At 44.9% G+C, this 22,860-nt stretch overlaps 1 long non-coding RNA gene across 1 annotated transcript in view; it reads left to right on the top strand.

The window, feature by feature from the left end:
* LOC147662717 (uncharacterized) overlaps positions 1-22,860 on the top strand; it is an 82,382-nt gene that overhangs the window by 5,766 nt on the left and 53,756 nt on the right. The window lies entirely within an intron of this gene.

The raw sequence follows: 22,860 nt of genomic DNA, 5'->3' as shown, positions 1-22,860 counted from the left end.
AATGAAGTGATGATGCAATGCCTTGTGTTTGATTCTAAAGGAATGAAGCGATGATGCAATGCCTTGTGTTTGATTCTAAAGGAATGAAGTGATGATGCAATGCCTCGTGTCTGATTATAAAGGAATGAAGTGATGATGCAATGCTTCGTGTCTGATTCTAAAGGAATGAAGCGATGATGCAATGCCTTGTGTTTGATTCTAAAGGAAGGAAGTGATGATGCAATGCCTTGTGTTTGATTCTAGAGGAAGGAAGTGATGATGCAATGCCTTGTGTTTGATTATAAAGGAATGAAGTGGTGATGCAATGCCTTGTGTTTGATTCTAAAGGAATGAAGTGATGATGCAATGCCTCGTGTTTGATTCTAAAGGAATGAAGTGATGATGCAATGCCTTGTGTTTGATTATAAAGGAAGGAAGTGATGATGCAATGCCTTGTGTTTGATTATAAAGGAAGGAAGTGATGATGCAATGCCTTGTGTTTGATTATAAAGGAAGGAAGTGATGATGCAATGCCTTGTGTTTGACTCTAAAGGAATGAAGTGAAGATGCAATGCCTCGTGTTTGATTCTAAAGGAATGAAGTGATGATGCAAAGCCTTGTGTTTGATTCTAAAGGAATGAAGTGATGATGCAAAGCCTCGTGTTTGATTCTAAAGGAATGAAGTGATGATGCAAAGCCTTGTGTTTGATTCTAAAGGAATGAAGTGATGATGCAATGCCTTGTGTTTGATTATAAAGGAAGGAAGTGATGATGCAATCCCTTGTGTTTGACTCTAAAGGAATGAAGTGAAGATGCAAAGCCTTGTGTTTGATTCTAAAGGAATGAAGTGAAGATGCAATGCCTTGTGTATGATTATAAAGGAATGAAGTGATGATGCAATGCCTCGTGTTTGATTCTAAAGGAATGAAGCGATGATGCAATGCCTTGTGTATGATTATAAAGGAATGAAGTGATGATGCAATGCCTTGTGTTTGATTATAAAGGAATCAAGTGATGATGCAATGCCTTGTGTTTGATTATAAAGGAATGAAGTGATGATGCAAAGCCTTGTGTTTGATTCTAAAGGAATGAAGTGATGATGCAAAGCCTTGTGTTTGATTCTAAAGGAATGAAGTGATGATGCAAAGCCTTGTGTTTGATTCTAAAGGAATGAAGCGATGATGCAATGCCTTGTGTTTGATTCTAAAGGAATGAAGTGATGATGCAATGCCTTGTGTTTGATTATAAAGGAATCAAGTGATGATGCAATGCCTTGTGTTTGATTCTAAAGGAATGAAGTGGTGATACAATGCCTCGTGTTTGATTCTAAAGGAATGAAGAGATGATGCAATGCCTTGTGTTTGATTATAAAGGAATGAAGTGATGATGCAAAGCCTTGTGTTTGATTCTAAAGGAATGAAGTGATGATGCAAAGCCTTGTGTTTGATTCTAAAGGAATGAAGTGGTGATGCAATGCCTCGTGTTTGATTCTAAAGGAATGAAGTGATGATGCAATGCCTCGTGTTTGATTCTAAAGGAATGAAGTGATGATGCAAAGCCTTGTGTTTGATTCTAAAGGAATGAAGTGGTGATGCAATGCCTCGTGTTTGATTCTAAAGGAATGAAGAGATGATGCAATGCCTTGTGTTTGATTATAAAGGTATGAAGTGATGATGCAATGCCTCGTGTTTGATTCTAAAGGAATGAAGTGATGCAATGCCTTGTGTTTGATTCTAAAGGAATGAAGTGATGATATAATGCCTCGTGTTTGAATCTAAAGGAATGAAGTGATGATGCAATGCCTCGTGTTTGATTATAAAGGAATGAAGTGATGATGCAAAGCCTTGTGTTTGATTATAAAGGAATGAAGTGGTGATGCAATGCCTCGTGTTTGATTCTAAAGGAATGAAGAGATGATGCAATGCCTTGTGTTTGATTATAAAGGTATGAAGTGATGATGCAATGCCTCGTGTTTGATTCTAAAGGAATGAAGTGATGCAATGCCTTGTGTTTGATTCTAAAGGAATGAAGTGATGATATAATGCCTCGTGTTTGAATCTAAAGGAATGAAGTGATGATGCAATGCCTCGTGTTTGATTCTAAAGGAATGAAGTGATGATATAATGCCTCGTGTTTGAATCTAAAGGAATGAAGTGATGATGCAAGGCCTTGTGTTTGATTATAAAGGTATGAAGTGATGATGCAATGCCTTGTGTTTGATTCTAAAGGAATGAAGTGATGATGCAATGCCTTGTGTTTGATTCTAAAGGAATGAAGTGATGATGCAATGCCTTGTGTTTGATTCTAAAGGAATGAAGCGATGATGCAATGCCTCGTGTTTGATTATAAAGGAATGAAGCGATGATGCAATGCCTTCTGTTTGATTCTAAAGGAATGAAGTGATGATGCAATGCCTTGTGTTTGATTCTAAAGGAATGAAGTGATGATGCAATGCCTTGTGTTTGATTCTAAAGGAATGAAGCGATGATGCAATGCCTTGTGTTTGATTCTAAAGGAATGAAGTGATGATATAATGCCTCGTGTTTGAATCTAAAGGAATGAAGTGATGATGCAATGCCTCGTGTTTGATTATAAAGGAATGAAGTGATGATGCAATGCCTCGTGTTTGATTATAAAGGAATGAAGCGATGATGCAATGCCTCGTGTTTGATTATAAAGGAATGAAGCGATGATGCAATGCCTTGTGTTTGATTCTAAAGGAATGAAGTGATGATGCAATGCCTTGTGTTTGATTCTAAAGGAATGAAGCGATGATGCAATGCCTTGTGTTTGATTCTAAAGGAATGAAGTGATGATGCAATGCCTCGTGTCTGATTATAAAGGAATGAAGTGATGATGCAATGCCTTGTGTTTGATTCTAAAGGAAGGAAGTGATGATGCAATGCCTTGTGTTTGATTCTAAAGGAAGGAAGTGATGATGCAATGCTTCGTGTCTGATTCTAAAGGAATGAAGCGATGATGCAATGCCTTGTGTTTGATTCTAAAGGAAGGAAGTGATGATGCAATGCCTTGTGTTTGATTCTAGAGGAAGGAAGTGATGATGCAATGCCTTGTGTTTGATTATAAAGGAATGAAGTGGTGATGCAATGCCTTGTGTTTGATTCTAAAGGAATGAAGTGATGATGCAATGCCTTGTGTTTGATTCTAAAGGAATGAAGTGATGATGCAATGCCTTGTGTTTGACTCTAAAGGAATGAAGTGATGATGCAATGCCTTGTGTTTGATTCTAAAGGAATGAAGTGAAGATGCAATGCCTCGTGTTTGATTCTAAAGGAATGAAGCGATGATGCAATGCCTTGTGTATGATTATAAAGGAATGAAGTGATGATGCAATGCCTTGTGTTTGATTCTAAAGGAATGAAGCGATGATGCAATGCCTTGTGTTTGTTTATAAAGGAATAAAGTGATGATGCAATGCCATGTGTTTAATTCTAAAGGAATGAAGTGATGATGCAATGCCTTGTGTTTGATTTTAAAGGAATGAAGTGATGATGCAATGCCTTGTGTTTGAGAGAATGCAGTAAAAAATGCTCCAATTTACCTTCCCTCTGCAGTGCGCTGCAACTTCGCCCACTAAATGTACTTGTGATGTACCTGAAGCATCTTGGTTGATATATTGATCACGTTATTGTATGTCAAACTACATGTAGGTTACTCCCAGTTATGTGTTTGTAAAAGAAATGTCAAAACTCCAGTGAAAGTTCATTGTCAATCTTTAAGCCATGGCTCGCTCCTCATGAGTTGCGTGAATGCGTTTATCTCTTCATTTGTTTGCAGTTAAAGCATTAAGTATTTGGTCAGTGTAGTAAACTAATGTACTGCATGCTGTTTTGTGCTGTTCAGCACTGAGTTTATTGTAAGTTCTTGTCCATTTAATTGATCTACGTTGTTAAGTCTTACCTAAAACAGCGCATTTGTTAGTTTCACACATTTCCAAGCCCCACCACATAATTCGACATCAGACTACATAATTCTACTTAACACAATTACACAACACACCACATACATCCAATCCACACCACAGAATTCCAATACACAAATCCACTGCATACCACACAATTCCACCCCTGTTTCCCGCCGTGGAGGTTCTTACTAAAACACGGTGTGAGGTCTGCATAACTGGAAAGAGAACCCATGAAAAGAGGCGTTGACCAAGCCAGCAGGTTTGGATTTTTCAAAGTACATGCAACTTCAGTACTTGCACAGACAATCCACGCATGCTACCTCAACCTATGTGTAGTTGTGCACAGAGTTACAAGACCTACAAGAACCCATTCAGACAGAGAATAAAAACCTTCGCTTGTGCAGAGTCTGGAAATTGGCAGATTAAATGAACCTGCAGTATTTCGCAATGCAATAGGCCTTGCAAGTACACGAATTTGAGCTATTGCCATTGTAAATGGCAATGCCTTTTATTCATGTTTTGATTTAAAAAAATATAAATAACAAGCCTTTACAATGCAATGGTCTCGACATTATTAAAGGTAGAGCTATTGGCATTGCTCATGACATTTTTTTGGGGGTGTTTTTTTTAAAAATCATAAATAAATGGCATTGTCATTTACATTGCCAATAGCGGAATCATTAAATAAATGGCACTGTCATTTACAATGCCAATAGCTTAATCGCTCGCAAATGCATGACCTATTGCATTTACACCCACACAGAGCCACACACACAAAGTCACCCACACATACATACAGAGCCACCCACACAGAGCCACCCACACAAAAAGTCATTCACATAGAGCAACCCCCACACACAGAGCCACCCTCACACAGACAGAGCCACCCACACATAGAGCCATCTACAAAAAAAAGCTATCCACACACAGCCACACACACACACACACAGCTACACAGTGGTGGCTGGTGACATTTGAAAGTGGTGAGGCGTAAAAGATTGAGTGAGAACCTGGTGGCAAGCGAGCATTGTGAGCACACCATCATAAAGGGATTTTGGGGGTGGGTTCTTCCCCTGAGAAAAGTTTGAAAACATAGCGGGCAAATATTGCCTTTTCAAGCATATTTGAGAAAGCAAGAAGCAGTTATTTAAGTGTCTGCATCCAGATATATATCCCAGCAACTGACATACATTTTAAACCAGACAGGACTTTTGGCTTTGTCAATGGAGAGTAACAATTATTTTGTTATAGATAATATCGAAAATATGTTACAGTTCTGAAATTGTGAGTCTGCAAATTAAACGTGACGGGGGCCATGGAAGGGGTAGTGGTCTTCAAAGTGTCTCAGTCATGCCTGTTCAACTGACTTTAACACCTATTTCTCACCCCTCCCACACGACCAAATGCCCACACAATCTCAGAGTGAAATCTTTTATGGCTAACTCACATTCACCCCTCACTTGAAAAATATCACAATAGTCCTCAAGAGTATTTGTTGTGTCCTTGTGTGACACCTACCACTCACTGTTCTTGAGGTTGTACTAAATTGACTTAACTGGAGTGTAGTTGGTACAAAATGCAGCACCAAGAATTTTGACCAGACTGTGGTAACATTATGACATCTCACCCAATCCTTTCAAACTCCACTGGCTGCTTGGAGTAGTGAAATACAGGTGATAGCAGATTTTTAATAACAATTGCCTCTGGAGATCCGAGGGCCGTTTTAGCGCTACTGGGAGGGGTATAATCACCTAATCAAGCCTTACCTGCTTGCCTCTTAAATCTTTCATTACAAACTATAAAAAATGTAATAAACAACATATACCAGGGTAAGTCGTTTCCTGCTGGTTAAGTGCTCAGAATCCATGAGAAGATTACGATACGAGTGAACACGTTACAAACGCAGACATGACGTAAAAGTGACAATTGTGAGCAAACAAAATACAAGAGGTAGCAAAAGGTACATTACAGGAGGAATAGACTGGGACCTCGGCGAGAGGGAGGGTGTGGGGGCGGGACTTAAAAAAAGAGAAAGAAATGCCCACGGATCGCATCAAGCTGGGGAAAAGAGTAATTGACACACATCTCTTCCAATGGCTAGCCTCCATTTACGAAGCTAGCCAATGGAAGAGAGAGGCGGGTTAAAGCCCCACACTGTTGAAGTCATTAAAAGCACATTTGTTTTCAATACCAATAGCTCAAATTTGCGTAAATGCGAGACCTATTGCATTGCAAATGCTTTTTTTTGTTGCACGTACTTTAGAGCAGACTTGTTTGCTTTTTTAAATATGTTTTACCAGCAAACACAAGGAGATTATGGACAGAGTGCTGAAACATTTCAGACACTCACCCCAAGTTACAGATTTAGCTCACTTTGCCACCCTAGTTTAGACCCAGCCATCTGCAAATCAGTCTTCACCCTGTGCATCATGGGAACAGTCCAGACCAAACTGCCAAGCCAGGTCTTCCTTGGACCAGAAACAAGCATCCTGGGACCGGTTTCGGGGTAACACCCCTCATCAGCCAGGCTAGCTTGAATCCCAGGATGCTTGTTTCTAGTCCTGTTGGGACCTGGCTTGGCAGTTCGGTCTGGACTGTTCCCATGAGACACAGGGTCAAGACTGATTTGCATATGGCTAGGTCTGAACCGGGGTGGCGAAGTGAGCTAAAGAACGATGATGGATTCCACCCAGATCTGTGACTGGGGGTGACTGTCTGAAAAGTTTCACCGGTCCATTCAAATCTCCTTGTGTTGGCTTTGTTCACCCTAAGTTGGCAGGGTATGCCCAGACATGGGTCCCTTGCTCACTTTGCCACTGGATTAGCCTGGCTGAAGAGTCGTATCACCCCAATACCGGTCCCAAGATGCTTGTATCTGAAAGAGACTATTATTTATGGATTCCTTACCTTAGAATAACCTCTAGGGTTCAGACTGGATCCGGAGAAATGTTTTCTTAGTGGTACCCCTGCACGTCGGTAGGTGGCGTTGGTCGACTCCGTGTCCGTCGCCGTGGTCGCCATGATGACGTTGCGGTGTCTAGATCGGAGAGAGCGTGCCCCTTACTCAGTTTTTGACTAAACCCTTTTTCGACTTTTGACAACCTCCTTTTTTTTTTTTAGTCTTCGACTTCTGATAGCAAGAGGGATGTCCCATTGTCGGACTAGCTTCAAGCCCTGTGACTCCTGTCACAAGTTGATGTTGGTCACCGATCCGCACCTCATGTGCCTTTGGTGCCTGGAGCGCGACCACGATCCGAAGTCGTGCTATGACTGCCCGGGCATGAACCTGAAGTCTTAGTCGCAGCGGTCCCGAAAGCTTGTGGATGCCCGGCAGTCCGCTCTGCGCCACTCGAGTGCCCCATCGAGAGGAAGGTCGTGGGACCAGTCACAGAGGCATCATCATTCCTCTTTGAAGTCTTCGCACTCCTCCGGTAAGTCGAAGCACAAAAAAAAGGCGAAGAAGCATTGTTGCTCTTTGCCTTCTCCTCGTCCGTCGGCTAAGGCGATGCGGGACCCAGAGCATCGCCGCTCTCTGGCTCCTTCCTCAGAGCCCGCTTGGACAGCTCTGCACTGCCTGCCCAGCTTCGTCAATTTAATGAAGCACTGCACAGCATCTATTGGCAGCCAGTCTCCACAGGCATGCCTTCGGGCCCCATAGACTCGGCTGGGGGTCATAGGCCTTCGATGTCAGCTGCTCCGGTCCCAGCTCCAAAGGGTTCAGAAGAATCCAGGCCTGGTTCTGGATCGTGCGGGTCACCTCACAGTACCTTCCTCGGCGCCTTTTCTAGTGGTGACACCCCTGACGCCGGTTGTGCCCCCAACCGGTGTCGATCCCAGCTTCACCCTGACGTAGACACGGTGCTGTGTGGAAATTTGTCAGAGATCACTGTTAGCATTTAGCTGAAGCCATCTTGTTTCCAGCAGCCATCTTGTTGACCATGTGCTCGCCATGGCTCTTTCCTTCTTCACTGTTGTTTTCCCTTGTGCTGTGATCAAGAACTGACTATATTTACCCTCTGTTACTTTGCACATGCTCAGAAGAGTCTGTAGCTGCCCATGCACCTGTTTAGGTTTGTTACTGCCAGGATGTCTTTGCTAAAGTCAGCAACTGTTGGCTCCTCCTTCTTTGTTGACTGTGCATTCTCTGTATGACCATCTATGTATGTAACTTCCTATGTGTGCTTGTACCACCTTCTGTTGAGCCCCTGTATCGGTATAAAAGTCCCCTGGTACTTCTACTCCTTGTGCTACTTCATACACTGCCGAAGGGTGTTGTGTGAATGTAGTTCCACCTCATGAGGTTTAATAAATAGTTTTCTTGATGTTTCAGCTTCTGTGCCAGCTTCTATTTATTGGTCTGAGGACTTGTGTGCAGAGTAGGGCGAACCCTTAGCACCAGTAGGCCTTGCTGAGGTCTACTTCTATAAATTGGTGTCCAACCAAGTGGGGGTCATTGGTGACTCGGATGCCCAAAGGAGTGGTCGAAATGGAGGATTGGAATCTCGCTACAGATTATCACTGCCCGATCACTTGGCACCCACTGTGTTTTTCCTCCCTTCCTTATCTGACCCTCCAGGCGGTGCCGGTCCTCGACTGAGATCCCTTCTGGTGTTCGCTTTGCAGAGACCATTTAGTCGATTCAGAACTTGGCACTTGAAATCTGGAGACTTTTGCTTGATAAGGTTTTGGAATTGTATGGAATTTGGCCAATATTTGGAATTTGGATATATATGAATTGCAATTTATATAGACAGGTAATGAGGAGATTTTTCTCTACTTTTTATAAAATTTGAACTGCACACTGTAACTTAAGTGCTACTTTCCATATAATATTGCATATGTTGCAATATTTTTGGTATGCCTGTTCTTAGCACACTTCGTGGAATGTGTTGCTTTTTTGGAGGTACCAGTATGGAACTTGAACGGAATCAGCCGGTTCCCCTGGAGGGGACACCAAATAGAGACATGTATATTAAAATGGTATTTCTTCTAAAATGTACAGCACGTTATGGAATAAATATACTAGTAAGGGTGGCCTATAAATGGGTCATTTGATCTTAAAAAGATTCAGTATGTGGAGCAATGGATGTTTAAACGTAAAAGTAGACAGGATATATTTGATTGTGTACGAATGTGAGAGTAAGAAGCACGTGAACAAGTGAGAAAAGAGCAAGCTTCATTAGAAAAAGAGCAACGCAAAAATATCCACGCAAAAGCGTTGGAACTAAAGAATAAAGAAATGAAGGAAATAAAAGAGAGAGAGGATAGGGAGCGTCGTTTACAGGTAAATGGCCAATACCCTGTCCCCCGCCCCCTTCACCATCTACTCAATAAACCACAGGACGATTCCATTTTGTTAGATCGCTCCCCGCCTCCATACACTTTTCCCTCTGCCCCTACTATTGATTCTGATGATGATATTTGTCCTATAGATTAGGATCAGTTAGGAACCGATGCTCAGCGTCAGACTCGCTCAATTCTACCGGCTGATCGTGCAGCCGCTCTTAGATCAGCTGCTCGCAAAGCAGCTTGTGATAACATTTCTGCTACAGATCTTTTAGCCGATGTACAACAATGGCAGGATAGGGAACTGTTATATTTTGTCGAAACGTTTACCAAAGAACTAATTGCACGGTTTAGAAATAATTAGACAGAGTTAGAGCCTCTTGATATAGCAAACGATAGTAAATAATTGCGTGACGGTCTTTTTCTCCATTTCCATGTGGCTGACCTGATTAGACGCGTGGTTAAACTATGAGCTGATGCACTCCATTTGCGAGAGGAGAAAAAGGCAGCTGCTGCAGCTGAGCAAACAATTCAGACCTCCGTGCCGCAGGATGCTGCTTCAGGGACAGATAAGAATATTGTGGTTCATGGGAAACCTATGCGGGAAGCCACACCCTTGTATGTCCTGCCTAAGAGTACGGGATCAGATGATAATAAGGATTCCACTGATGCGAAGGGTTATTTTATTTATAATCGGGTTTATGCTCCGAGGAGTAGAGCAGATGTCATGGCTCTTAAAGCTGCTTTGCCTGACCCACGGAAAAATCCGTCCGTCTTTTATGAAGAAGTTGAGGGAGCTATTAATTCTTGTACAATGACTTTGTCTGATATTGATATGTTTTTTAAGCTTATTCTACCCCCTGATATGTGGCGATCTATTCGTAAAATCGATGATCATGTAACTTTTGGGTATGTTTGGAAGGAATTAGAGAGGATCGATTCCGAAAGGGAACCCGCACAGAAACCGCAACAAGTGATTTTAGATCTTCCAAAGGCTATAGTAGTTAAATTGAAAACTCTTATTCCAGCCAAAAAGATAGATTGGACTATGTTAGCATCCTGTAAGCAAAAAGCAGATGAATCGGTCTCTGACTTCTTTACATGTTTTGAGGAAGCATTCCACAACTTTACTGGCCAGTCATTGACAGATGACACGGGCAGGCATCTGTTTGTTGATAAATTTGTCGCAAACATGTTGCCAGGAATAGCTAGTCGCCTGAAGGCCAGCGAAAGTTCATGGACTACGTCTTCCCCAGTCTCTCTTTTGACTATGGCTCAGTATTATGAACCACAGGAATTGGAAGCTAAGGCCATGAGGATAAGAAGACTAAGCAGTTCAAAACAAAGGTTATGCTAGCTCAGGCTTAGGGCCCGTCCTATAGAGGCGGTGGCAAAGGCGGACGTGCGTCTTATTGCTCGAGCTTGCCCACTTATGCTAGACCAACTCTGTCTTCTGATCAGTGTGTGTATTGTAGGAAGGTTGGACATTGGCCTGTTGATTGTCAAGCATTGCATGCTCAGCAGTATCCGCTTGGACGGGGGCAAGCGAGAAGTCATCTGGGGTATTCAGGGTATAGAGGAGGCATGGATGACCGCGCTAGGTTTTTTTCTTAAATTTCTTTTTATTGCAGAATTAGAAACCATTGCATACAATAAATCAACCAGCACACTCATGGTGTCCCCCCGCATGGATCGAGTAAACATAGAGTATACACAGCCAGTCAGCCCGTATCCCGGGGGCCGGGCGGCATAATGTTCCAGTTTGCCAGCAAGACATCACAGTGAGCATCCCTGAGGGACAATTGGTCGAAATCTCTTCATGTATCTGCATTTTACCCCCCCAACACCTAACCCATCCCCAACACCGTCCAGCATAGTCTAACAGCCCGGTCTCATGGCGATACTGCGATCCCGCCCCCCAGTCCCTGTGAGGCCCTAACAGAACAGTGCCACGTGCTCCTGCCCCTGCCCACTATCTATCCACACTCTGCAGACCCGTAAAGACAGTCACAGGCCCGGAAATACCTCCGCTCCCCAACCTGGATCCCGGTGCCCAACCCACCCCTTAACAACCCTAGAACAACACCCATTCCCTCCCCCCCAGCAACCGCTAATGATGTGTGCCGTGTTCCTGATGCCAGTATGGGTCCCGCTACAGATCTACGTATACCTCCATACTCGTAAGCCTCGTAATGTCCTCATGCCCTATCCATTCAGTCCTCATCGTCCACCAGGGAGTCACGCAGAGCCTGCACTATCAACTCCCACGCACGCGCTGATTCCAGGCTCTTTTCATTATCTAGCTTGACTGCTTGTCTCATACGGAGCACACTCTCGCATTCAGACCACCTCAGCAATTCATTCGTCCATCTCCTTACAGACGGCCCCTCCCTAGACTTCCAGTGCCAGGTGATCTCCCTCTGCGCCAGTATCAGCCCCAGGTCAATAAATTTACTTGTCACCTTAGTGTTTTTTGTGTGTGGGAACCAGAGCAACAAGCACGCCGCCATATCAAACTCCACCTCCCTGTCGGTCACTGCGTTGAGGAGTTCCACAACCTCCGCCCAGTAACCCTCTAGTTTCGGGCAGCCCCACAACAGATGATCCAGATCCGCCTCCAGCGCCAAGCACCTCGGACACCGCGCATCCTGTACCTGCAAGTACCGTTTGATCTTCTCCGGGGTCAAGTAGGCCCTATGCAACACATAAAAATGCACCTGCTGGAAGCGTGCGTTCCTCGTGCCCTTCCATGTACGCTTAAGGATATGACCCCATACCGTGTCCGGAATGGGCCTGCCTATGCTCACCTCCCATTTCGCTTTCAGGCCCAGGAGCAGTTCCAGCCCCTCATGCAACATCCTATTATGGAGGCAGGTCACCGCTTTAAAGGTGCCGGCGGCCATCACTACATACTGGCAAGCCATAGTCGTTTCCGGTTCAATGAGCCCCCCTTTCCAATGCTTTTGCATGGCCGCCACCACGGCCGCATGCAAGAGGAAGCTCCCCTCCGGCAGCCCAAACTGTTCTTGTAGCGTTTGGAAGGGCACCAACGTCCCATCAATATACAAATCCCCCACCACTTGCAGTCCTAGCTCCTCCCACTCCAATAATGGAGACCAGTCGCCCCCATGCGGCAGCGCAGTCAGCATACCTATCGGTATCTCCGGAGCATACGGCCGGGATGCCTTCGCCCTCCTCAGACTCCTCTGCCAGCATAACCTGAGCGTCCTCTCCTCCATGGTAAGGCCTCGCAACTCCAGCCTCTGCTGCATGATGATATAGGCCAGGACATGGCGTTGTATCCCCCGCTCTCGGTCGTGTTCCGGCCCTCTAAACACCCTAGCCACATGCTGTGTGAGAACCTGAAGTTGCGCGGCCAAATAGTACAACTCAAAGTCAGGGACCGCCATCCCCCCCTCAAGCTTGGGACGAAACAACGTGTTCAGTGCCACTCTACGGCGGCCGTGCCCCCAAAGGAAGTCGATGACCATCGTCCGCAAGTCCCTAAAGATCCTCTGAGGAATCCAAATGGGCAGGGTGCGAAAATAGTACAAAAGCCGCGGGAGCGCCACCATCTTCAGCAGAGCAACCCTACCCAACACCGACAGGGGGAGGGAGGCCCAAAAAGACATGCAACCTCTCAGCGCCCGTACGCACCGCCCAATATTGCCCTCTAATAAGTCCGCGACCTCGTGGTAGATTCGGACTCCCAGATAAGTAAAGTAAGATGGCTCCCAGACCACCCCTACATCACGGGTGGGGCAGGGCGCGTCCGCCCCAAGCGGAAAGACACAAGTCTTCGTTCAGTTAACCCTGAGGCCCGACAACCGACCAAATTCAGACAGCATTTCCATCGCCCCTTCTAGAGCCCGGTCCGTATCCTCCATGTATAGTAGCAGATCGTCCGCATACAATGATATGTAGTGCAACTGCCCTCCTCTAGCGATCCCTGCATACATGTCTCCCGACCTGGCACGCATCGCCAGTGGTTCCATCGCCAGTGCAAACAGAAGAGGGGAGAGGGAGCACCCCTGTCTCGTCCCCCTACCGACTGGATAAGCCGCAGACACCAGAGTGCCCAGACGTACTTGCGCCGTTGCCGAGGAATACAACACCTTCGTCCATCTGCGAAACCCTTCACCAATGCCGAACCTCACTAGGACTTCATCCAGATAGATCCATTCCAAACTATCAAAAGCTTTCTCAATGTCTACAGATAACACTGCCTGGGCATCGTCCATATCCGCTGCACCATCCAATATCCCAATCAGACGGCGAATATTCAACGCCGTGCTCCTCGTGGGGATAAACCCCGCTTGGTCCCTGTGCACCAGGCTGGTCATATGTGGGGCCAACCTTGTGGCTAAGATCCGGCTTAAAATCTTATAGTCCACCGTCAACATGGACAATGGCCTGTAAGACCTCACGTCAGTCACTTCCCTGCCGGGTTTCAGCAACGGTACTATCAGTGCTTCCCTCATTGATCCGGGCAGACCCCCCAACCTGTGAGCCTCCTCATATACCACCAGCAGTCTGGGCGCCAAGCTATCAACATACTTCTGATAAAATTCTATCGGCAGGCCATCCACCCCGGGTGTTTTATTCCTCGCCATATGTTTAATGGCCGCCCTAATCTCGGCCAGCGTAACAGGTCCACCTAAGTCCTTTGCATCGTCATCGTCTAGCACCGGAAGCTGCATTGACTCCAAATATTCCGCGATGTCGCTAGCCTCCACTCCCAACTGACTTTCGTACAACTCAGCATAGTAAGCCCGAAAGCACTCCAGCACCGCAGTTTGTGAATAGACCGTCTCCCCCAGTTCATTTTTGATGCTCAAGACCGGGCAGCCTCTGAGTTCGGGATTAGCGAGCCTAGCCAGTAACGTGCCCACCTTATCCCTTTCAGCATGCGCTCTAATGGCATATTGTTTGTAGTCATAGCACCGCAGCCGTTCCGTTTCGGTAGCCACCACCTCTTTGGCTTCCAGCAACCGGGCCTGTAAATCCGGTTGGTCCGGCCTTCGCCGCTCCAAATCCCTCAATTTCTCCTCCGCACTGGCAAGCGCATTCAACACCGACATTCGAGCATTCGAAAACCTACCCAAGCATACTCCTCTCACCACCACTTTCATCGCGTCCCATTCAGTGGACCTACAAGTAGCTGTCCCCTCATTCTCATCAAAATACTGATCTATGCCCCGTTGGACTGCGTCACTGAACACCGAGTCCTCCAGGGTGTCGGGCCGGAGCCGCCATGTTGGAATCGCGGAGCGTGCCCGCTGCCATTGGACATGCACCAGCAGAGGATTATGATCCGAGATGGTCCTGGCCAGGTACTCCGTATGGGAGACCAATGGGGCTAGGGACCCGCTGCACAAAACCGAGTCAATCCTAACATGTAAAGCGTGGAGGGCTGAGAAAAAGGAGTAGTCCCTACCACCCCGGTGTTGTTCCCGCCACACATCCAGCAGTCCCCATCTTTCCTGCCAATCCTTCCTGTGTGCGGCTAACTTGCGTACAGGGGAATCAACCAGTGGCGGGTGAGATCTATCCAAGGCCACATCTCTGATCGAGTTAAAGTCCCCCCCCCCCCCAGTATCACAGGCCCCGCTAAGAAAGAGGCCAAGGAGCCGGATAGACCATCAAAGAAGCGGGCCTGATCAACATTTGGAGCGTATACACAGCTGAGAACCACATCCCGACCATACAACCTCCCTTCCACCGCCACATATCTGCCCTCAGGATCCACCAATTGATTCAACACCTGGAACGGTATCCCCACTCGCACCCATATCAGTACCCCTCTAGCAAACGCGGAGTAAGTGGTGCCAAAGACCTGACCCCTCCATCTCTTCTGTAGTGCGATGCATTCCCGTTTCGTTAAATGAGTCTCCTGCAACATGGCAACCTGAACCCCCCGTCTCACCAGATAAGCATGCACTTTGTGGCGTTTGACCATAGTTCGCAGTCCTCGGACATTCCACGTTAGGCATTTCAAGTTAGGTAACGTCCCCATACCAACGTAGAGCGATCCAGTTCCAGTATAGCCATTCAATGCCCACATCATAGCATTTGCCCCACCGAAACGAACCATAGAAAAAACTCCCCAAACCCCACTCCCCAGGACAGAGCCTACAAACCCAGTTTCAGCCCCGATCCAAACCTTAAACAAAACACACATCCGACTAACCTGTGGTCGCCACCACAGAAGGCCTTAAGGGCCCTGAGGGGGTGAGTTATCGCCGACCCCGGGCAGGCGGAGCCCGCACCCCGCGCCTTCCATCCCGCAATGCTAATGCTGCACCCTACATGGCGACCCATCTAGTGCCAACAAGATACCACCCTACCAGAGACAATGTCCCAAGTCCCATAGAAGAGTCAGCCATGAAAAATTTCATCAGACGTCTGGGGGGTGACCACCGGCCCCTTCAAGCTCTACGCCTCCGTAAATTCCTCTCCAGTCCTGCCACCGTCCTCGCCAGAGTCCGTAGCCACCAAGTCACTCTCCTGCTGTGATCTCGTGATGGCTGCCATCGCTGCCAGCGCCCCTCTTTTGTCCGCAGCCATTTGGGCCTCCCGTTTCGCTCGCTGAAGCTTATTGCGGGAGCGAATCCTTTGAGATTTCCGGACCTCAGGCGGCTTAGGCTTCTCCCGCTGACTTTTGCCATTCCTGTCCGTGCCAGCTCGATACGATTCCAACCACGACCACGCTTCATCCGGATTTTGAAAAAAAATGAGTGTTCCCATCCAGGATTATCCGCAGCTTGGCCGGGAAGAGCAAGGAATACTGGATGCCCTCCTCCCTCAGCTCCTTTTTCACCGCCAGGAAGGATGCCCTATTCTTCTGGACCGCCTGAGTATAGTCCGGGAAGATCGTGACTCGGCTGTTTTCCACCTCATACGGACCCGAGGCCCGAGCTTTCTGGATTAGGAGGTCCCGGTCTTTATAATGGAGGAGCTTCACCACCATCGGTCTGGGGGGGCGGCCAAGCGCTGGTGGGCGAGCCGGCACCCTGTGTGCTCGCTCTAACGTAAAGAAGGAAGTGAGTCCCTCCGGTGCCACCACTGTCCGGAACCAGTCCTCCATGTAGGCCACCGCACCCTCCCCTTCAATTCTTTCCGGCAGGCCTACGACCCGCACGTTGTTCCGTCTGTTGCGGCTTTCGGCATCCTCCGCTCGTCGCTCCAACGTGTCCAGCCGGGACAGGGTGTCCGTTATCTTATGTTCCGCGGTCACCACCACCGGTTTCAGGTCTAATAGTCCCCACAGTAAGTTCTCCACCGTCAGGTACAGCCGAAGCTAACGCTGGCCTGTCTATACCGCCGCAATGCCCAACAGCTATAATAGAAGGGCCAGGGAGTTACACTGCAGAGGCTGCGGTAGCAGAAAATGCTATGGCAATACCGGTTCAGTTACTATCACAAGCTTCAGAAACTCTAGCGGGGACAAATACACCGATTCAAGTACCAGGCTCAATAACAGCAGAGCATGCAACACTCACATCTATTACAATTGCCCCCACAATTGGCACAAGTTACATAGCAAATATGCCCGCTCACCCACAGTCCGAAACGCACCCTGTACTACCAAACCTGGCTAACGTGGAGGGAAAATTAACATCACCTTTTCTAGTGCAAACACTTGCTCAGACTCAAGGCGCTTCTGCATCAATCGCACTAATGGGGGAGGAAAATGAAGAGGAATCAACACTGCCTATGCCAGACTATACTGGTGGAGCCGGAATCGCGTCTGACACGGATTTGGAACCTCTAGAATTCTATACTATCTCTGAAGGCCGCGAGGATCTAGGCTGGCACCTTGACTTAGATTCTGATTTAGACCCTCTATCTGATCTGCACACAGGCTCCAGCACCAGTACACAGGATAGTGATGCGGATAAACTATTGGGGGAAGCTACAGTGGGAAGACACACAGTGATTAAAAAAAAAAGAAGCCATCACGGCCCAGCAGGCCCTCACCGGGAGTGTATTCCTGCAACAACCCCCAGCTCTCAGGGGGCTTCTTCCTCGAAGGAGCAAGATACTACCTTAACTGCGGTAATGGACACGGTGCTGCAGGCAATCGCATCCCATAGAGAACAAACTTCTAAGGATGGCCGGAAAGCTCAGCAAGCCCTACAAAAGGTACAAGGAGTGGTGCGTAAGCTTTCTAAAACAGTGGCGGCCTCCAATGCAAGAATGACTGATATGGAAGATCGAATTGTGGTTAACGAGGCTGAAGCAACCGTGGTGAAAGAGCAGGTTGATGCCCATGACGCTGAACTGACTGATGTCAGATGGAAGCTTGAGGAGATGGAAAATCGTATGCGTCGCAACAATCTCCGAATACTGGGAGTTCCGGAGAAAAGTGAAGGAGATAACATACGCGTTTTTGTGTTCCAACTCTTTAAAGATACTTTTCCCGAGTTATCCTCATGGAATTGGGAGCTAGAAGGTCAGCATGTCCACAGAACCCCAGCTACATTACGGGCTATCAATTCGCAACACAAATATCCTAGGGCGATACTGGTCTATTTCGGCAACTTTTTGTTACGTCAAGCTATTGCAGAGAAAGCGAGACCTGAGGCCCATCGGTCCCGAGGTGACATCTCATACTTTGTCAGGCCGGATTTCTGCCACACAACTGTGGAGCGGAGATGGCGACTCCGACAGTTAATCAAACCCTTTTTAGACAAAAAAGCCAAGGTTTATTTGAATAACCCTGCTACACTTAAAGTGTTGTATAATGGTCAGGTAAAAAAAATTCCCTCCGAAATCAAAGCGAAGGCCTTTTTAGATAGCCTGACCTAAATTATGAATTAATAGTTTTTTTTTTTTTCAAGAATTTCAAATACACTGTCTATTATGATTACTATATAACCTCCGGACGGTGGGTGGGTTTTGCTTAACGACATAGGAGGAATAAGTATATTTAATAGGAATTTTGAAGTCCTAAGCTTGATACTAACTCCTATCTTTTTAGATAGTCGCTTAGAATGTGATTAAGAATATGTTGTTTCTATCTCCGCTACTATGAATTATTGGTTAGCACTTATGGGTTCTCTTTTTTTTTTTTTTTTTTGGCTCAGTGGGTGCCACAGGGTCCTAGTATGATTATCCTATTTTAGCATTATCTGTCTCCTGTTTGATACCTTTCTGTTAGCCTGTATATGTGTTATTAAGTGTACATGGAAATAATAATAAGGCACGGCGCAGGGGTGTCTCTCCATCACTACAGACTCTAGCTAGAGTCTACATGCCTCAAAGGGTGGTGTGCGGGGGGAGGCGGGTGGGGAAGGCCTTGGGGAGAGGGTTGAGGAGGGGTGGGGGGAAGGGGGAAAAAATGAAAAAAATGACAAATTCAGTCACAGGTTACGTTGCACAAAAAGATCATGGTATATTGTGAATCAACATAGCTTAAACAAAAAAAAAACTGTAAAAAGCAAAACTGTATCATGTACTTTAAGAAGAATGGAGGTTTTAAGCTCCAATACACTAAACCTGGGTTAGATTCTCAAGCTAATAAATGGGGAGAATAAGTCTATGCACGTGGAACGTGGCAGGCCTCAATCATAAAGATAAAAGGGCCCAGTTATTTCAATTAACACGACAAAATCCAGTTGATATAATATGTCTCCAAGAGACACATATAGCATATACTGATAGAGATTTACTCAAATTACCTGGTTATAATCTAATGGCAGTTACATCCCAAACATCCAAAACTAGAGGGGTAGCCATTTTAGCCAAACCTATAATAGGTCCCCCAATTCGTAAATTAGCCGATAAACATGGTAGATGGGTCATAATTCAGCTTCAGTTGGGTATTACTATCTGTGCAATTTATGGCCCAAATCTAGATGACCCTGTTATTTTTCGGGAGCTCGAAATTGAATTGGCCTCTTGGTCTGGCTCTTTGATTCTCTGTGGAGATTTTAATATCGATATTGGGCTGTCCACAGGGAACTATCTATCTCAAAATTATAAAGGGCGTAAACCAAAGGTATACAGCGCACTGGGTCAGATGATGAAAAGTCATAATCTGGTTGACGTCTGGGGTTTACTCCAGGGGCCAAATGCAGATGGTTTTACTTATTTCTCCTTCCCCCACAATAAGTATGTCAGAATCGATTATATTATGTCAACTATAAAGGAGAAGGACATCATAGAAATAACTAAATCCCCGAAAACTATATCTGACCATAATGCGCTGACCTTTATCTTCGATACTGCCAATTTAGTCAAACCAATAACACAATGGACTTTTGACAGGAGGTTACTGGTTAATCAGGAATACATAACGTATATTAAATCATGGACCCAGTCCTTTTTTGATTGTAACCAGTTTAGTGCATCCCGTATAATAGTTTGGGATTGTTTTAAAGCAGCATTGAGGGGAGAGACTATTTCATTTGTAGCTAATAAACGAAAGAAGGAAAAGCAGACTAATATACAACTGATGCAAGTACTCTCCAATCTCGAGGCCCTCCATGCCTCCCAGATAAATCAGTCTCGAAGAGGGCAAATTGATTCTACCTTAGATCCTGGGAAAATCTTAAATAAAATAATGATTCTAAAAAATGAGATTAATAGTACGTTAATCCAAAAAGCTGCTGTAACCTACCAGGCTAATAAGGCTAGACTGTATGAATCAGGGGAAAATGTGGGGAAGCAGCTTGCATTACGTACTCGACAAAAACAATCACTAGGTAGTATTAAGAAGATAGAATTTGAGGGTAATGTGCATACAACTCCTAAAGAGATTGTTAAAGTATTCCAAAAGTATTATCAAAAACTCTATGGCAGCGATATATCATACCCTAACAACGAAATAACAACATTCTTAAATAATTGTCTTCCAGATCAGACTTTACACAAAATTATTGACGATGAGAATAAGGCTTACTTGGATAGAGAGATTACGATCACTGAAGTGGAGATTGCATTAGCCGAGATGGCCAATGGTAAAGCGGCAGGCCCGGACAAAATCCCATTGGATTTATATAAAATCCTTGGTAATCAAATAAACCCTTTCCTGCTTGATTTGTTTCTTGGAGTGCAATATCACACAATTCCTCCTGAGTCATGGAAGCAAACAAATATAATAATTTTTCATAAAAAGGGTAAACCACCTCACCTTCCTTCCTCATATAGGCCCATATCCCTGATTAACTCCGACTCAAAACTATATGCTAAAATACTTGCAAATCGACTGAGCGGGGTCATCGAACATCTTGTATCCCCGTGGCAACATGGCTTTATCCCAGGCAAGGGCACTACAGACCACACTCGTAGAGCCATAACCCTATTTGACATCATGGGCGCCACGGGGGGCGAGATGTCGATGATCCTCCTCGATGCCGAAAAGGCATTCGATCGAGTATCATGGCAGTTTCTCTGGAATATCTTGGAAAGTAAAAATTTTGGAAACAACTTTATTAAAGCCATTAAAGCCATTTACATCAACCCCACGGCTAAAATCTCTATAGCTGGTGATGAGTCGGAGGTCATTAAGGTCCAAAGAGGTACAAGGCAGGGCTGCCCATGTTCCCCGGTCCTATTTGCCCTATACATCGATCCCCTTATTCAGAAATTATTAACTTCACCAACAATCCAACCAGTTATTTTTGGGTCTTTCTCCACCAAAGTCATGGCATATGCGGACAACATCGCTGTAATAACCACCAAGCCGTCTGAAGCAGTCTCTGAAATTTAGACAATTACTCAAGCTTTTGGGATGTATTCAGGGTACTCTTTGAATAGAGATAAAACGATGGTATTAGCCACTAATAATACCCAATATGAAAGTACACTTAGGGTTAAACAGGCTACATATCTAGGAGTAGGTCTCTCGGCGGAGATAAGCAAGATTAGTGAAATAAATTATTCTCCCCTCATTGATAAAATTATAAGTGATCTTAGAAGGGTAGACAGCTTACACCTTTCTATAATAGGTAGGGCCAATTATGTTAAAATGAACATATTCCCACGGGTTTTATATTTTTTTAGAGCAATCCCTCTACTGCCAGGAGAACAATTTATTAAGACTATAGATTCCCTTATTGCAAAGTTTATGTGGAGCTATGGTAAAATAAGGCGGGCCCTTCCCCTGTTAGCGCTCCCTCAAGATAGAGGTGGCTTAGCTCTACCAAATCTGCGATTATATTTTTGGGCAGCATTAGTACAACATATGGACCCTCTTCTGACTGCTAAATCTGGAGTCCTAACCCCTATAACTCCATATATTCCATCTATATATGAGCTTAGTTTAGGTGAAAAACATAAGGGACTGCTCTTAAGGCAGTTAGAACCATCATACTATAAAAAAATTAAATTAAAGACAGTTCTAGACGCTCGAGCAGTATGGAAAGCTATCTGTAAACATCTAGGTATTCCTACATTTACGAAATATACACCATTATGGCAATGCAAAATGTTTTCCTCCATTCCTAACAACAGTAGATTTCAGAGGTGGGAGCTCCTAAGCATTAAAACAATAGGCGATTTTTTTGGTAACAGTATTCCACTATCCTTTGAGTCTTTTCAAGTAAGATATAGTGTTCCCGCGTGTGATTTTTTAAAATGTTATCAAATATCATCTAGTATCTATAATACTATAACAAAAATTCTACTAGATAATATACCATTATTGGACATTATAGGGAAAAAATCCACAAGAATCGGGGTCCTATATCAGTTATTTATGGCCAATACCCCTGATGATTTAGAGCGTACGGAACAATCTTGGGCCTTGAAGTTAGCTAACCCCAACGTAGATATAGATCTCTCATTAACCCTCTCAGCAAAATATTTTATAGCCTCTAATTTAATGGCTCAATATTACAGAATCATTTATAACCTATACTATACGCCAGCTAAATTGTTTGCTTGGGGGCTCAGGACTGATGATAATTGTCCTAGATGTAATCAACCACTTGCAAATCTCCTGCATATGTTTTCTGAATGCCCTGCATTGGCAACAGTCAAAGCTATGATACTGGAATATTGGACCCAAATCTTTGGGCATCGAATAAAAGATTCTATAACATTGCTCCTATTAGGCCATGACGACTCCCTGAAGCACAACAGCGAAGAACAGGCGGTACTTTTTCTAGGATACGCCGTGCTCCGGATAATTTTGGCAGCTAGATGGAAAGATGCAGAGCCTCCTACCTTTAATATGTGGCTTAGTCGTTTTATAGCTATCTATAAACAAGAAATTGCAATATATGCCACAAGAGGCAGGAAAATGAGGGCAATAGGGAAACAGATATGGGAACCTATTACTAGGTGGTATAATATTTAAAGGGGAAACCAAGTGTTGGACATTTGATGTATTTTTGATACTATGTTTCTTTTTTTTTGCCTCCTGTCTTGGTTAGGGTGAAAAAAAAAGTATATATCTTTGATTTATTATTGTTATATTTGTTCTAGGTATAATTTTGGTTATTCACTTTAACATTTGTTTTGTGCCCATACTGTATTCCATGCATATCGAATCAATTTACATTGCTTATTTTTGTATATGTGTTTTGTGATCTGAATTTGCCAACGAAAAAAAATAAAAAAATAAAAATAAAGGTTTATCAAATGTGATTAGTCTTTCAGTTTGAACCTCTTGGATACTCGCAAATTTGGGTATTCTGTTACTTCTTGGGAGTCCACTGGGC

Source organism: Lissotriton vulgaris, unplaced genomic scaffold (assembly GCF_964263255.1).
Source record: "Lissotriton vulgaris unplaced genomic scaffold, aLisVul1.2 SCAFFOLD_1409, whole genome shotgun sequence".
NCBI lineage: Eukaryota > Metazoa > Chordata > Amphibia > Caudata > Salamandridae > Lissotriton > Lissotriton vulgaris.
The sequence above is the reverse complement of the archived record's forward strand: the minus strand, read 5'-3'. Positions and strand labels throughout refer to the sequence as shown.